Here is a 15,536-nt window from a genome sequence, read left to right as displayed (position 1 = left end):
AGTGCACTTAAAATCCTGTTGTCCATGAAACATGCATATCAGTTGTTGCTACAGATTCACATGTGTGGTGTTTTAACAGTGGTGCTACAAAGCACATTACCTCACATCATGAATTGTTCACCTCTCTCGAGTCTGTCCCTCATGGGAATTCAGTCACTTGTGCCAACAATGCCTCTTATCTAGTTCAGGGAGTTGGAAAGATTGTGCTTACTGCTGCAAATGGCAGTTCTTTCACACTTGTTGATGCACTTTATGTACCTCGGATCAAGAAGAATCTTTTGTCTCTATCTGCACTTGCTAGACTTGCACTTGTAGTCAAATTTGTGGATGACAGATGTACAGTTCATTATCTCAGTTTTGGTGATGAAATTGTTGCATCTAGGATTTTGTGTTGTGGGCTGTATAATCTCACTTTGTATGACAAGTATGGATAAAAATTTTCAAATGGAGTTGCTGATTCAAGGGCTATTTCAGATGCAAAACTTTGGCATGCACGTTTTGGTCATATGAATTTTGCGAGTTTGTTGCGTTTGCAGAAATCTGATATGGTTGCTTCTTTGCCGCCTCTTGAAGCACTTGTCAAACATGTTTGTGAAGGCTGTATTTTGGGTAAGATGCAGCGTTCGAAGTTTTGAAGGATGGTTCAATTAGGGCCACATGCAGGTTGCAGCTTGTGCATAGTGATGTTTGTGGGCCCATGCAAACTCCGTCCTTGGGCAATTACCTTTACTTCGTGAATTTCATTGATGATTACTCTAGGCATGGATGGGTATTTCCGCTTAAAGAGAAGTTTGAAGTTTTTCAGTGCTTCATTTCTCGCTATGGTTGAAAATGTCTCGAAATGTACTATGGGCACCCTCCGTTCCGATTGAGGGGGGGAGTATATGTCTCATGAATTTAATGCATTTCTGGCTAGTCATGGGATAAAACACCAATGTACAGTGCCTTATACACCTCAACAAAATGGTGTTGCTGAGAGGAAAAATAGGTCACTTACGAAAATGGCACGATGTATGGTCAAAAATCAAGCTTTGCCGCATTCTTTTTGGCTTGAGGCCATCATGTGTGCCACTTATGTACTAAACATGTTTCCTATGAAAGCTTTGCAGTCTATTACTCCATATGAAGCATGGCATTATAAAAAGCCTTCTATTGAGCACATGCGTGTTTTTGGTTGTTTGGCATATGCTTTGGTGCCACAAACACAACGCAAAAAATTGGATGATAAGGCTGTCAAATGTATTTTTGTTGGTTATAGTGCTGAAACCAATGGTTACAGGTTGTATCATCCACAAACAAAGCATATTTTGGTTTCACAGGATGTAGTGTTTGTGGAAGATTCTGTTCAACCTTGATGTCATGTACTAGAGACAATAATGTAAGCTCACAGGACATTTATGACACTTTGTTGCCTCTTTTCGATGGTGGAAATACAAATGTAAATTCCAATGAGGCAAATGTACATCCTATGGGGGTTTTTGAAAATGTTACAGATCATCCTATTACTGAAGCAGATGTACATGATGTACTTGATGAGGAAAGGGCTGAAAATGAGCAGGCTAGAGGTATCACGCTAGAGGTATGCAAAAATGGCTGGTGCATACATTGCATGACAGTAAATTGGATGCACCTTTGTCTAGTCGTACTCGTTCAGGCTCTCGCCATGCATCTTATGCATCAGATTGTTATGCTTTGGCTGTGTCTAGCTTACATGATGTTGAGAAACCTCTGTCTTTTGATGAAGCATAGAATTCAGATAATTGGATGGCTGCCATGCAATCAGAATATGATACACTTATAGAAAATGACACATGGAATTTATGTGATTTGCCTCCTGGCAAACAGGCCATTGGTACGAAGTGGGTTTACAAGTTGAAATGCAAGCTGGATGGTAAGATCGATCGCCATAAGGCTCGACTTGTTGCAAAGGGTTATGCACAGCAAAAAGGCAAAGATTATGAAGAGACTTTTTCTCCCACTTGTCGTATGACTACTGTGTGTTTTCTATGTGCATTGGCAGCTCATTTTGGTTGAGATGTACATCCATCAGACATTGTTACTGCTTTCTTGAATGGTGACATATTTGAGGAAGTTTATGAAATGCAGCCTCACGGTTTTGTCAAGAAAGGACAAGAGGACAAAGTGTACAGATGTAAGAAGACTTTGTATGGGTTGAAGCAATCTCCTCATGCTTGGTATGAGAAAGCTGACACTCATTTGGTTAAATGAGGCATTCGTAACAGTCCAACAGAAAGCACATTGTATGTAAAGCATGAGGGTGATATACTTCTCATTGTGGTTCTTTATGTCGATGATTTGCTGATCACAGGACCAAATGAGAGACATACTGCTGAATATAAGGCTGATTTGAATGCTACTTTCAAGATGAAAGATTTGGGGCTGTTGCATCATTACTTGGGTATACAGTTTAAGCAGTGTGATGGTGGTATTGCCTTGTGTCAGAAAAGCTACATAGAGACATTGCTATGTAAGTTTGGACTTGAGGATTACAAACCTATTGCCACTCCCATGGAACAAGTTTGAATTTAAGTCTACATGATGCTGGTGATCCTGCTGATGTCACTCTTTACAAAATTGCTATTGGTTGCCTCATTTATGTATGCAACACGAGGCTGGATATTCAGTTTGCAATCTCACGGGTCAGCAGATTTATGCATAGCCCAGGGTCTAAGCAATGGCAGGATGTCAAGAGGATTTTTTGCTACCTTAGTGGCACTTTACATCTTGGCTTGTTTTATCCCAAGGGGGGATCATTGCCGCCAGACTTACATGCTTTTTCAGGCTCAGATTGGGCTCGTTGTTTTGACATGCGAGTGTCCACAAGTGGTTTTTGTTTCATGATTGGCAGTTCATGTATATCATGGTTGAGCAAGAAGGAACCTACTGTGGCCACTTCGAGTTGTGAGGCTGAGTACAGGGCAGTCTTCATAGCTACGGTTGAGTGTGTATGGCTCAGACGCCTTATGGCTGATTTGGGTGTTGGACAAGACACTTCCAACACTATCTACATTGACAGTCAGAGCGCATTGGCAGTTGCGAGGAACCCAGTTTTTCATGCTCGCACAAAGCACATTGAGGTGCATTACCACTATGTCAGGGAGAGGCTCTCAGGAGGAGAGATCAGCTTGGCTTATGTGCCAACACAGGACAACCTTGCAGATCTTTTCACAAAGGAATTGTCTCGTGAGAATCTCGAAGCTTTCCGCAAAGCTTTGTGGACTGATCATGTCCTCAGGGCATGGCACTTCCCTTTACTCATGTGCCAGCTTTCGTTCACCCCATCACTCCAGGGGGGATTTTTTTTTCCATATACATGTGGTAGTGATGTGTGTGAACACACTAGGACCATAGGGGCATTTTTTCCCTCTTTAGGAGGTTTTTTCCCCCGTGCATTGTATATACTCCCATTACTCTAGGGCTATATATCTTTCCAATGCACACTAAGTAACACACTCTCTATTGTGTGTCTTACACTTCCTTCGTCTTCTCCAAGCTGTGTGCGGAACACACTAGGACCGTTGGGGCATTTTTTCCCTCTTTAGGAGGTTTTTTCCCCCGTGCACTGTATATAGGCTATCTATCTTTCTATTGCACACTAAGTAACACACTCTCTATTGTGTGCCTTTAGCTTCCTTCGTCTTCTCCAAGTTGTGTGCATTTCTCTGCAACCCTAATTCCAACACTAACCCATGCTAGAACCGTGCTAGCATCTTTAGTGTCATCAAAATCCTTGAAAGTGAAGGCTTTTTTGCTAATTTTGTTTTACTTGGGTGCCGGTGTAGATTCTATGCGTGCAGAATGCAATAATTTATCTTCAAGCTCTTGCCTTCCCACTCATTCATAAGTGAGGTATTGTTGTAGATTAGCGAGCTGCTCAGTAATCGTGGGCGGCTGTGGAAGATGTGCCATGATTGCATGCTTTTTCTTTCTTTATCTTTCTTTTGGTTTTTTTTTAATAATAAAGGGTTGTGAGTCTATATGTATATGATGATATGCAAAATATTGCTAAGAAATGAAAATAAAGGGATAAGAAAAAAATAAATGAGTACTTAGCTTGACGATCGGTGGTGGAATCCAGTCCAAAAATATGGTGCACTAGGTTCGGTTGAGAGCGATGAACAGTTGAATGGTTGGTCTACAGATCAATTGAATTTTCACCGAAGTCCAATCTCCCTTGTCTTGGATGGCAATAATATTTTAAAAGTATGGTTGGCCTTCAGATATGATAACCCAGTTATGGCTTGCTCCACGCTTGTGTCTTTGGGGTTTTTGGCATCCACGTCGAACACGATCATCAAAACACTTGTATTTTGGAAGCTTGCTTCAAAAATCTTAATGGACGATCGAAAAGAGGTTTTTTTAAATGTAAGTGGGGAACTCAAAGAATTCAAAGTTAATGAAAGTGAACAATTAGTTGAGCAGCCCACTGAATTGAAGACAATTCTATTGGTGGCTATATATATTTATTTATTTATTTTCTTTTTTTATCTGCCGAGTAAGGAGTTGAGAGGCGGTATGAATAACCCCTTACATGGGTGGGCTTTAATGGTTCAATGGGTGGCCAAGGACTTTGGGGAAATGGCCAATAAAGTAAGAGTTAAAAAGTGTGAAACTGCATGAGATTAGGAGCCGACCAGCGAGCAGAAGTGGAAGGCGACGTGAGAGAGGGATAAAAGTACTTGCAGCGCCCTATATGGTCCATTTTGGCCACTATTGTAGTAGGCTTTTGTGCTTAGTAGTCCAGAGCGACCTCATCCCGAGGCATCCGTGACAATTTTAATGAAGTTCGGTTCTTTCTTTCCTCTGCAAAGGGGGTCTTTCCCACGGGAATTCCTAACATGCTCTTCTTCACTAAAATCCCCTTTGAGTTGAAGTGACTTGAGTTCTCATATGAGGGTGTGTTGGCTCTTGTTTCGAGTACAAGAGATTAAATCCCGAGGTCTTCTTGGTCTCTTCAACCCCTACTCCTTTTCCTTTAGCAAGCCATAATCCACCTTCTCGAGCTCCATCAAAATTTGCTTCTTTTCTCACTTCCTCAACGTATTCCCACAGATCTATCAAATTTAGAAATTATCTTGAATTTAATGGTGCACATATCCACAATTGCGACTGTCAATCGACGAAATTTTTGAAAACTATTGTTGATTAAGCTTTAATTTTCAAGTCCGATATTGCCTATTTAGAACATCCTTCATAAATTTTTGAAAATCAATTGTCAATTATTCTCGAACCAAAAGCTCTGATACCACTCTTGGGAAGCCTGGGAGACCGGTTGCTTGGACAATTCAATAATTCTTCATAGACTTCACCATCAACATGTCACCTTCTCTTCCAAATTCAAGTACACACACACCTAGACTATGACAACACACACACACAAGAATAGATTGACAAGGAAAGAGTGTAAGAGAGTGTAATTGATGTAGACATCATGGAGTACTCAGAGTAACACAGCATAGCATAAGAGAGAGGGAAGGGAAAATTTAGGGCATCTACACAAGAAAGGCCTAAAGATTGCAACCCCAAACTTCATGGCACCTCTTGTGGAGTTTGGTATTTGATATTTGATATTATTGTTAGTGCCAAAAATTGGAGGCCTCTCTTTTACACTGGTCCCACTTTTGTTATAGTGGAACACATTACTTATTGCATGACCCTCTTAGTGTGAGTTCTCACTATCCTATTTACAAAGCAGCCATAGTGGCTCATTGATAAAAGATCTAAAACATTGTGCAAGAATAAAATGATCAAGATGATAATTATTTGCCGGCGTCTCCTTCTCAACTTCCAAAATTTCAATCTACAAATCTAATAGGCTGCAGCTATGGGGGACGCCGCCGGTGAGGTGCCATGGCGAGAAAGGTGGTGCAGCAGAACGAGAGAGGAAGCGAGAGAGAAAGAGAGAGCAGGTCGATACAACAAGAAGAAAAAAATACGTTATGATATGGATTACTTTTGTGAAGCCTTACAGATATAGGAGGCTTGAGGTAGCCATGCAAAACAAAACACTCGACTTCTAACTAAACTTTCCCTTGCATGTTATAAATAGTGTTTCCACGGGCTTGCAAAAACCTAACAATCCCCCCCTCAAGCCCAAACTAGACAAGCAACCCATGATACCTCGATTTTTTGGTGTACTCATCAACCGTGAATTTAAGGTTCTCTCACAACCAAGGATTTATGGTGTATCCATAACCTGGTGCTAGGTCAATGACCCCCCTTGAACAGTTAGGGTGTAGGCCAAACATTTAGCTACCAAAAATGGGATTTTTGGTTGACTTCCAAACCTTGGGTTTAAGGTGTACCCAGTAACCTCATGAGAAGCGATAAAAACACGCTGAGAACTGACAAAAATTGGAAGGTCTTACCACTTATCTATGTGGCTGTGTCTATAAGCCGTACAAATGTGTCATGGCAGTAATTGATACTAGATGATAGGCTAAAATAAATCTTTTGACATTGATATTGACAACATACCGAGTGCTTGAAGAAAATTTTAATGTTTTATGATCGATCAAAAAAGACTCATACCAATGTTGAAGTCATGCTACGCTCAACCAGGTGAGGGAGGAGCCTCTCACGCTTTCACACTTTAAATCCTCATTGTATTGGGAAAACGCTTTTTTGATATCACCACCTGCCATTGCCAAGTAGTAATATATTGTTGCATCATCCAACTCCAAACTCCTCTTCAAAGAGTCAATGACTCCTTTTCTAAACCTTTCTGCAATGATTGCCTCAGTCCTTGCAGGCTTATGCGGTTTGTCATTCCCCAAATACAATATAACCATCTAGCGCTTCACATAAGGATCCAACTCAACATAGCCATGAAAGGGTGGTGGTAATGCATGTGCTAGTCTCCACCCAACCGTGTTATCTTATAGCCTCCCCCTAGCGTACACACTGTCCGGACGTGCCGATGGCCTTGCCCATAGGACCCATGTCCTTACATTCCCCCCCCCCCCCCCCCCCCCTGGAGAATCGTTTTCGTCCTCGAAAACGAACGTAGGAAAACGTTTCTTAAGTGTGGAGACATTCTCCCATGTAGAACCTTCTTCAAGTCTATCTAGCCATTTTACCAACACCTGTCGTCTGACATGATGTCTGGTGCGAAGCTCATGAGAATCCAAAATCTTTTCGGGCTCATGAGGAATGCTTGGCAGTTTGATAAGGTCAACCAGCACACCTGTGTCAATGACACTGGAAGAGCTAACTTATAGGCCACTTAACCTATACGTTTGAGTATGGTAAACGGTCCACAATAGCGTGGTGAAAGTTTAGCAACTTTTCCCATCTTCAGACTTTCTGAATGCTCTGAAACTTTGAGGAAAACCTTGTCTCCTTCTTCGAAAGTAGCAGACGTCGATGCTCATCTGCGTACTTCTTATATCGATCTTGAGCTTGCTTAACATTCTGTCGAGCAACTTGAAGCATGTCAAAATGGTCTTGGAGAAAATCCTTCGCTTGTTGTATCTTCTCCTTAGCCAACCCCACACTAACGGGTGATCTAGGTTGAAATCCATACAAAAGCATAAATGGACTGAACCCTGTAGTCACATGCTTTGAACTATTATAAGAAAATTCTAGTATAGGTAAGTAGTCTTCCCAATTGGTTTGCTTCTTGCTAACGTATGCTCGTAGCATATCCTCTAGCACTTGATTAACTCTTTCTGTTTGACCATCCGTTTCTGGATGATCAGTCGTACTTAGATTAAGTTTAGTTTCCACCTTTTGGAACACAGCTCTCCATAAGTGATTATCGAACTTTCGATCTCTGTCACTAATGATACTAGCTGGAAGACCATAGAGCCTATATATATGCTCTACAAATAGCCGTGCTAATTCTGGTGTCTTAACCGTAGTCTACAATTACCCAAATGGCATCATGGCCACGGTTTGTACTAGGTAGTCTTACTACAAAATCCATAGAGATACTCTCCCACTTACCTTGTCGAATCTCTAAAGGATGTAAAAGGCCACCTACCTTGAGGCGCTCTGCCTTATTAACTTGGCACCGTTGGCAGTTTAGTACGTACTCTTGAACATCATGATGTAAGCCCGACCAATAAAATTGCCATCGAACTAAGGCATACGTCTTACAGATACCTGGATGACCAGCACTTGGACTATCGTGACACTCAAATAAGATTTGGCGCCTAGTGTTTGAGTCCTTTGGCACACATAATCTACCTTTATGGAGTAAGTAGCCATCATCAATGGAAAAATTCTTCCATCGCTTAAGCTCTTCCTGAGTAGGGGTGGAGCTCTGTGTGTTGGAGTTTCTATCTACGCGTGCAGAGACATGTTGATCTGGCTGTTCAAAGACATGTGAGCGTGAGGGATCCCTTTTTAAAAATGCACTCCACACTTTAGCATATGAGTGATCTTGTGCACACTTGCCACGTAATGACTCCAAAAATCCACTCTTTAGTTCCGTGAAAGCAAGTGAATTAATATGAGGCATCCGACTTAGTGCATCCGCTACTACATTATATCACCCCTTGCGATATCGTAGCTTACAATCATAATCTTGAAGGATTTCTGCTCATCTAGCTTTATGGCCCTTAAAGTTTGTTTGAGTAGTAAACCATTTGATACTCTCATGGTCAAAAAATACTTCAAACTTGGCACCATATAAATAGTGTCGCCACTTTCGTAAAGCGTGAATTATGGCATAGAGCTCTCTCTCATAGACAGAATAATTCTGTTGAGCTCTATCGAACTTTTTACTTTCAAAGGCTATAGGTCTTCCCTCCTGGAGAAGTACCACACCAATGGCTTTATCACTAGCATCAGTCTCTACCACAAACGGATTAAGTGGATCGACGATTGCTAGGATGGGAGCAGTGACTGTAGCTACCTTGAGCTGTTCAAAACTGCGTTCTTGGGCTTCTTCCCAAGAAAGTCTTACCTTTTGCTTTAAGTTGATCCGTCATAGGAACAGTGATTTTGGCAAAGTCACGGATATATTGTCGATAAAATCCAGCCATGCCTAAAAATATTTAAAGCTCGTCAACCGTGTTGGGATGTGGCCATCGAAAAATGGCAGCGACCTTGTCAGTGTCCATCTTGATGCCAAAATAAGAGATCACATGACCGAGGTAATGTATCTCTGTTTTAAAGAAATCGCACTTGCTTTGCTTAGCATACAGCGCATGAGCTCTTAGCTGTTCAAACACTAATCGTAAGTGTTCTATGTGTTCAACTTCAGTCTTGCTATAAAGGAGAATATCATCAAGCAAAACCACAACAAATTTTCCAAGATAGGGACGTAAGACACTATCCATGAGTGTCATAAATATAGCTGGAGCATTGGTTAGACCAAAAGGCATAACCAAAAATTCAAAATGCATGAACCGTATTCTAAAGGAAGTTTTGGAGAAAGCTTGCAGTAGGATACGTACCTGGTGGTATCCTGAACGAAGATCTATCTTTTTATAGTATTTTGCCCCGTGGAGTTGATCACTTTGCATACCATTACTAGAATTCATGCACTTTGCATACCATTACTAGAATTCACCGCACTTTCCTCTTGAGAATTCACAAGACTTGGAGACAAGCAGTAACACAAAAAGACTTCATCTTTTAAATCTGCTTTCTGCAAAATAGAAAGCTCGGCTGTACATATAAGAGGTGTAGATGGTATATTTTTCTCACCAAGCAAAAGCACATTTTTACCATTGGCCATAAAGGATAAGGAGTTGTGTTCATAACTAGTGTGCAATGTGTTTCCTAAACCATGCAGCCACTCCCGTTCTAAAACTACATCAGCACGGTCCATGTTCATAACTTGGAATTCAAGGGTCATCATATGATCTTGAACAATAAGCTCAACCCCTTGAACTACCGTGTCCCATACTTCTTTATCATTCCCAGACATCTGCTCCACCACATACTTGTGAGAGCAGGTAGTCTATGTAAGCTTCAATTTCTTGACTAGATTATAGTTCAAGAAGTTATGAGTTGCACCATCATCCACTAAAATACGAACACGTTGTCCGTTAATAGTGCCATGCATGCAAATGAAATCATGGGGGCCGAAGGTGGGCTGCCACATTGAAGCAGGCACACAACACTTGTGCTTTTCTTCCATATGAAGAACCTCTACAACACAATATTTAGGAGATGAATCTAATGTGAGGCGTTGCACCATGTGCATGGCCTTTTCTTTGCCTTGCAAAAGAGGAAAATATTTCTTGTTATGTTGGTCCGAAAGACATCTAAAACACAAATTGTGTTTCTTTGCACGCTCAAAATCAGCAGTGCTGAGAGACCCACGCAGAGTATCTCGTGATTGCTTAGGCTTCTTAGCCTCTTGTGGGCGTGGAGAGGTAGATTGTCTCTTATTCCTCTTGGAACGTGTGGGAGATCTACCTCGCCATTGGCTCTTAGCCACATTCTTAGCAAAAGTATTCTTAGAGTAGGGAACATTTCCTTTCCTCTCTTGGTCCTCATCATATCTTTGTGCATGACTAATGGCTTCTTCCAAAGTTTTTGGATGTTGGGTCTTAACATGAAGACGATAGTCTTTGTCAAGACCCCTATTAAAACCCCATATCTTTTGGAATTAATCTAGATCTTCTAGTTTAATATGATTTCTCAATACTTTGAAAGGTACTGTGTGCGAGAGACGCCAGACATGCAGCATGCATCCCATGCTAACTAATTCTTATCTTCTTCATTGGAGTCCAAAAACTCTTTGGAGGAGGAAGCTTGAAACGCAGCCCAAGACGGAGGACAAGCATCTATTGGAAATGTCATCCACCACTTATAGGCCAAGCTTTCCTTTAAGAGATAAACTTGTTTCCACAGCCGTGTTTATATCCGAGGTGTGTCTCAATCTATGAATATCACTCCATTTGTGTAAAAACGTATTGACCGCATCCTTGTTGCGATCACGCTCTTCCCCGTGAAACTCAAGAATGGTGATATTCTTAAGTAATGCATTGCTACCTTCTGCATATTTTGCAGCACTTGTCTCTTGGACTCCTTGAGTCGTGCAAGCTTGGTTCCCTTGAACCGTGCCACTTGTGGCTCCTTGAGTTGTCTGTGAATTCATAAATTTCACAAGTAACTCTGTAAGATTGGTAACATTTGCATTGAGTGCAGAGAGGTTTCTTTCAAGTACGCTTTGGCGATGTTCCAAAGTCTTGAAAGAAGCCATGTCTACAAGCCCATGATCTCCTAGATCATCATCATCATGCATATTAGTGTCAGCAGCACCCGTGGTGCCCTGATTTTGATCTACGTGCTCAAAATCAAACGTGTGTGTAGGTGGGATATCCTCACTGGCCATGGTAAACACACACTATTGCAAAGAGAGAAAAAGAAACGACAACTTGTACCTTGAGAAATTGAAGTCTTTGTGTTTTGTATGCTCTGCGATTTGCGTTGCAGGCGAACCTCGCCTTGCGAGAAGTTGAGCGCTTCACTTGTCGTTCCTTGTAAGAACACCTTTGATGATTCTTCACAAAAACTCGTCGTTTTTGTGAAGGCTTTTCTTCACTTTGAAGCTACCTCCTTGAGGAAAAAAGAATTTTTGGAGAAAAACTTGCCTTGCTCTAAGAAGTTAAAAGGAAGGGTAAAGCTACTTCCTTGAAGTTTAAAGCTTTCCCTTTCCTTCTAGTTTTCTTTTCAACACAAGTAGACTATCTTTCCTTGTTATAAACAACAAGGGCCAATAGCTTGATGGTAAAGTGTTGGCCTCTTACCCTCATGGGGTGGGTTCAACCCTCCTTCATGCAAGGGTTAAGCAGGCCTTTCTACGCACACAGCCAACGGAAGCCTTCGGAGCCTCGGTGCCATCGAGTTTTCGGTCGAGTTTGCCTTGGTCGTCTGCTGTGGAGGGCATAGATGGGGCAGCTGCGGTCGGCTCTCGATGTTTGTCCACGTGCTGCTCGCACATAAAAATGCACTTGTCTTCTTTTTGCTGCACAACGGAGACATGGGGGAGAAATAGGGCGTCGCTGTCTGTAGAACGTGGGGGAGAAACATGGCGTCGCACGCACATGCAAGCCGCTTTTAGCCTCCTCCCAAAAATAGCTCGGATACCAGTGAAAGGGCGGTGGTAATGCGTGTGCTAGTCTCCATCCATGCACTTGTCTTCTTTTTGCTGCACAGCGGAGACATGGGGGAGAAACAGGGCGTCGCTGTCTGTAGAACGTGGGGGAGAAACAGAGCATCGGACGCACATGCAAGCCGCTTTTAGCCTCCTCCCAAAAATAGCTCGGATACCAGTGAAAGGGCGGTGGTAATGCGTGTGCTAGTCTCCATCCAACCGTGCTATCTTATAGCCTCCCCCTAGCGTACACACTGTCTAGACGTGCGCGCTGCTCGCACAGAAAACTGCACTTGTCTTCTTTTTGCTGCACAACGGAGACGTTGCTGTCTGCGGAACGTGGGGGAGAAACAGGGCGTCGCACGCACATGCAAGCCGCTTTTAGTCTCCTCCCAAAAATAGCTTGGATACCAGTGAAAGGGTGGTGGTAAAGCGTGTGCTAGTCTCCACCCAACCGTGTTATCTTATAGCCTCCCCCTAGCGTACACACTGTTCGGACGTGTCGGTGGCCTTGCGGCATAGGACCCATGTCCTTACAAGCCAGTCCTTCCTGCTAGTCTCCACCCAACCGTGCTATCTTATAGCCTCCCCCTAGCCTACACACTATCCGGACATGCCGGTAGCCTTGCCCATAGGACCCATGTCCTTACAAGCCAGTCCTTCCTGCTACCATCTTTACATGCAAGATTGGAATTAAGAGCCTTTTTCGACTATAAATGCCATGATCACTCATCATGTTATTGAGCCGCATGATATCGATTACATGGACTTCATATTGTACTGCGAAGCTCGCCACTGTGTCCCAGCGCTGAACCACATGGGACATTGCAGTCTTTGTTCATGCCAGAAGCTTGTAGATAAGGGGCTTCCAACAACTTCTGCAAGTTTCCAGGCTTCTTTAAGCGTGTTTGAAAGAACTAAAGGATCTCCAGCTATGCAGTGCCAAAGGCGACAGCCACATGAAGCACGAGCCAATGAATCTATTGGTATTTTCTGTAAGATTTCTCTCCATAGGGCCATTGTGCCTGGGCTCTGGCAGCGTCACGCCCTCCTAGGCTTACTGAAATCACTCTTGTAATCACCGACTTTGTGTTGAAATGCCTATGATTTTTCCTGCATTATGCAGTGCCTACTATGACATCCACGCTCTTGCCTGCTATAACGACCGCAGTCGCCGCCTATAAAAACAGTAGCGTGCTGATATGATTGTCTTCCTGCCCGCCTGAGAGCCAGAGACTCTAATACTAGATGATAGGTTGCAACTATGGGGGAAGCCCCCGGTGAGGTGCCATGGCGAGAAAGGTGGTGCAGCAGAACGAGAGAGGAAGCAAGAGAGAAAGAGAGAGCAAGTCGACACAGCAAGAAGAAAAAAATACGCTATGATATAGATTACTTTTGTGAAGCCTTGCATATATAGGAGGCTTGAGGTAGCCATGCAAAACAAAATACTCAACTTCTAACTGAACTTTCCCTTGCATGCTATAAATAGTGTTTCCACGGGATTGCAAAAACCTAACAATATCATCATGCACTCACTATTAGTAAAATCAAATAGACAACACATAATTAACCATTAAGCCAGCTATCCCAATTGCAGTTAACCACATGCAACAAGAGGGTGCCCAGTCTTGTAACATGGACTTTAGCTTTTCCCTTTTATTTATTAAAAACCATAAACTTACCCTTTAATTAATTACATACCTATAAAGCTTATCAATTCATGCAAGCCATCCTTTTATTACCTCCAGCATTTCATGGTCGATTCGTATCCTCCTTGTTGGGAAATAATATGACCTAGATATTGAATCTCCTTCAAGAAAAACTCACTTTTCTTTTGATTAATATAAAGCTTATTCTCTCAAAACTTGAAATATTACCTGAAGATGTTGCTTATGTTCCTCAATAGATTTTGAGTAGATGATAATGTCGTCAAAGAACACTCCCATGAAGCTTTGATGAGGTCTCAAGATCCTTTCCATCAGTCAATTAAAGGTAGCTGGCGCATTGGTAATTCCAAAAGGAAGTACCAAGAATTTATATAGGCCAAAGGTTGTTCAAAAGGCCATCTTATGAATTCCTTTAGGTACTATCCTTATCTGACGATAGCCACTTTTGAGATCTATCTACTAAAATTGTAATGGAATTTTTCTATTCAATTTGAGAATAGCGGAATTTAATGAGAGTACTTTCAAGAAATGATTTTGTGAGCATAGCGGGTAGACATAATTGAAGATAGCAACATAATCATAGCAGTTAGTTAACTTGGCATAGTAATGAAGAAGAAGAAGATGGCAAGCTTAAGCATTGAAGCATGAGTGTTGGTGTAGGCTCTCAACCTCTACTTGCTTGGAGAAGGAGAGGGAGCTCTTGCACTTTGCATAGTACACAATGAGAGTGCTTGTGAGTGTGTGTGTGGGTGAGTATACCCCCTAAGCACCCCCCTAGCTTGCTTGGGTCGACCCCCCCTTGTAGCTCATGCTTGAAGCTCATTGGACCCCTCCAGGCCTAGCCAATCACAAGCAGAGCCTATTACAAGCAACAGGGATAGCCTTGGGACAAGTGTCCCCCTTTCCCCTTTGAGAGAGAGGACTTGATAAATGCAAAAACAATTAGATAATTCAAGTAATTTATCATTGGACCCCTTTGAAGCCTAGCCAATAGGCTTCAAGCAACACATGAAGGTAACATGGGTAGGGACCTGACATGTGTCCTTGCTGCCTCTTCAAGCTGGGGCTTCCCTTGTGAGTGTGAGTGTGTGTTCTCTCTCTAATCCCTAGGAAAAGGGCTCTCCCCCACTCTTGTAGGGATGCTTTTGACTTTAGGAGCTCAAGCACCTTAGTCATCAAGCATGACAAAGCACTTGGACTAGGGGGTATTCTCACAAGCATCTCAGGCAAGCATGTCAAGGCACCTCAAGCACCTTAATCAAGCGGCAAGTCAAGAACCTCAAGCATGGAGTAAGTCAAGCACCTCAAGCACCTTAATTAAGCACCTCAAGCAGGACAAACACCTCAAGCACGACAAGCACCTCAAGCAGGACAAACACCTCGAGCTTGGGCCGGGTTCCCACCTCAAGCTCAGCCCTAGCTTACCTAAGGTCAAAGGACTTTTACACACATTATTGGAGGTCTTCAATGAAGCTAACCCTAAGGTCTTATGCTCCATTGGTTAGCCTTGCTCTTGATAGACCATCTCCCATTTGGGCCCCTTTACTATTGGCCCCGTGTTGAGATAGATCTATAAGCACATATCTATATCTTAACACTTGTTCCCGTTTATTCTCCCACATTAAGAGATCAATTTAATATGAGAAAATCATTTGGGTTGGTTAGATATTAGATTTTATGACAAAAATAGGTAGATCCTTGTAGCTTATCAAATAGAGCTTCTATCCTAGGAACATGAAATCTATTCTTTATGGTTATCCGATTAAGCTCCCGATAGTCCACACACATTC

General features: G+C 42.4%; 1 pseudogene; it reads right to left on the bottom strand.

The window, feature by feature from the left end:
* Window positions 1-6,563: 6,563 nt before the first annotated feature.
* LOC147454261 (F-box protein At1g55000 pseudogene) lies at window positions 6,564-13,099 on the bottom strand (annotated as a pseudogene).
* Window positions 13,100-15,536: the final 2,437 nt, after the last annotated feature.

This window comes from Adiantum capillus-veneris, chromosome 7 (assembly GCF_014529385.1).
Source record: "Adiantum capillus-veneris isolate H3 chromosome 7, ASM1452938v2, whole genome shotgun sequence".
Taxonomy (NCBI): Eukaryota; Viridiplantae; Streptophyta; class Polypodiopsida; order Polypodiales; family Pteridaceae; genus Adiantum; species Adiantum capillus-veneris.
This window is presented reverse-complemented; position numbering and strand designations above follow the sequence as displayed.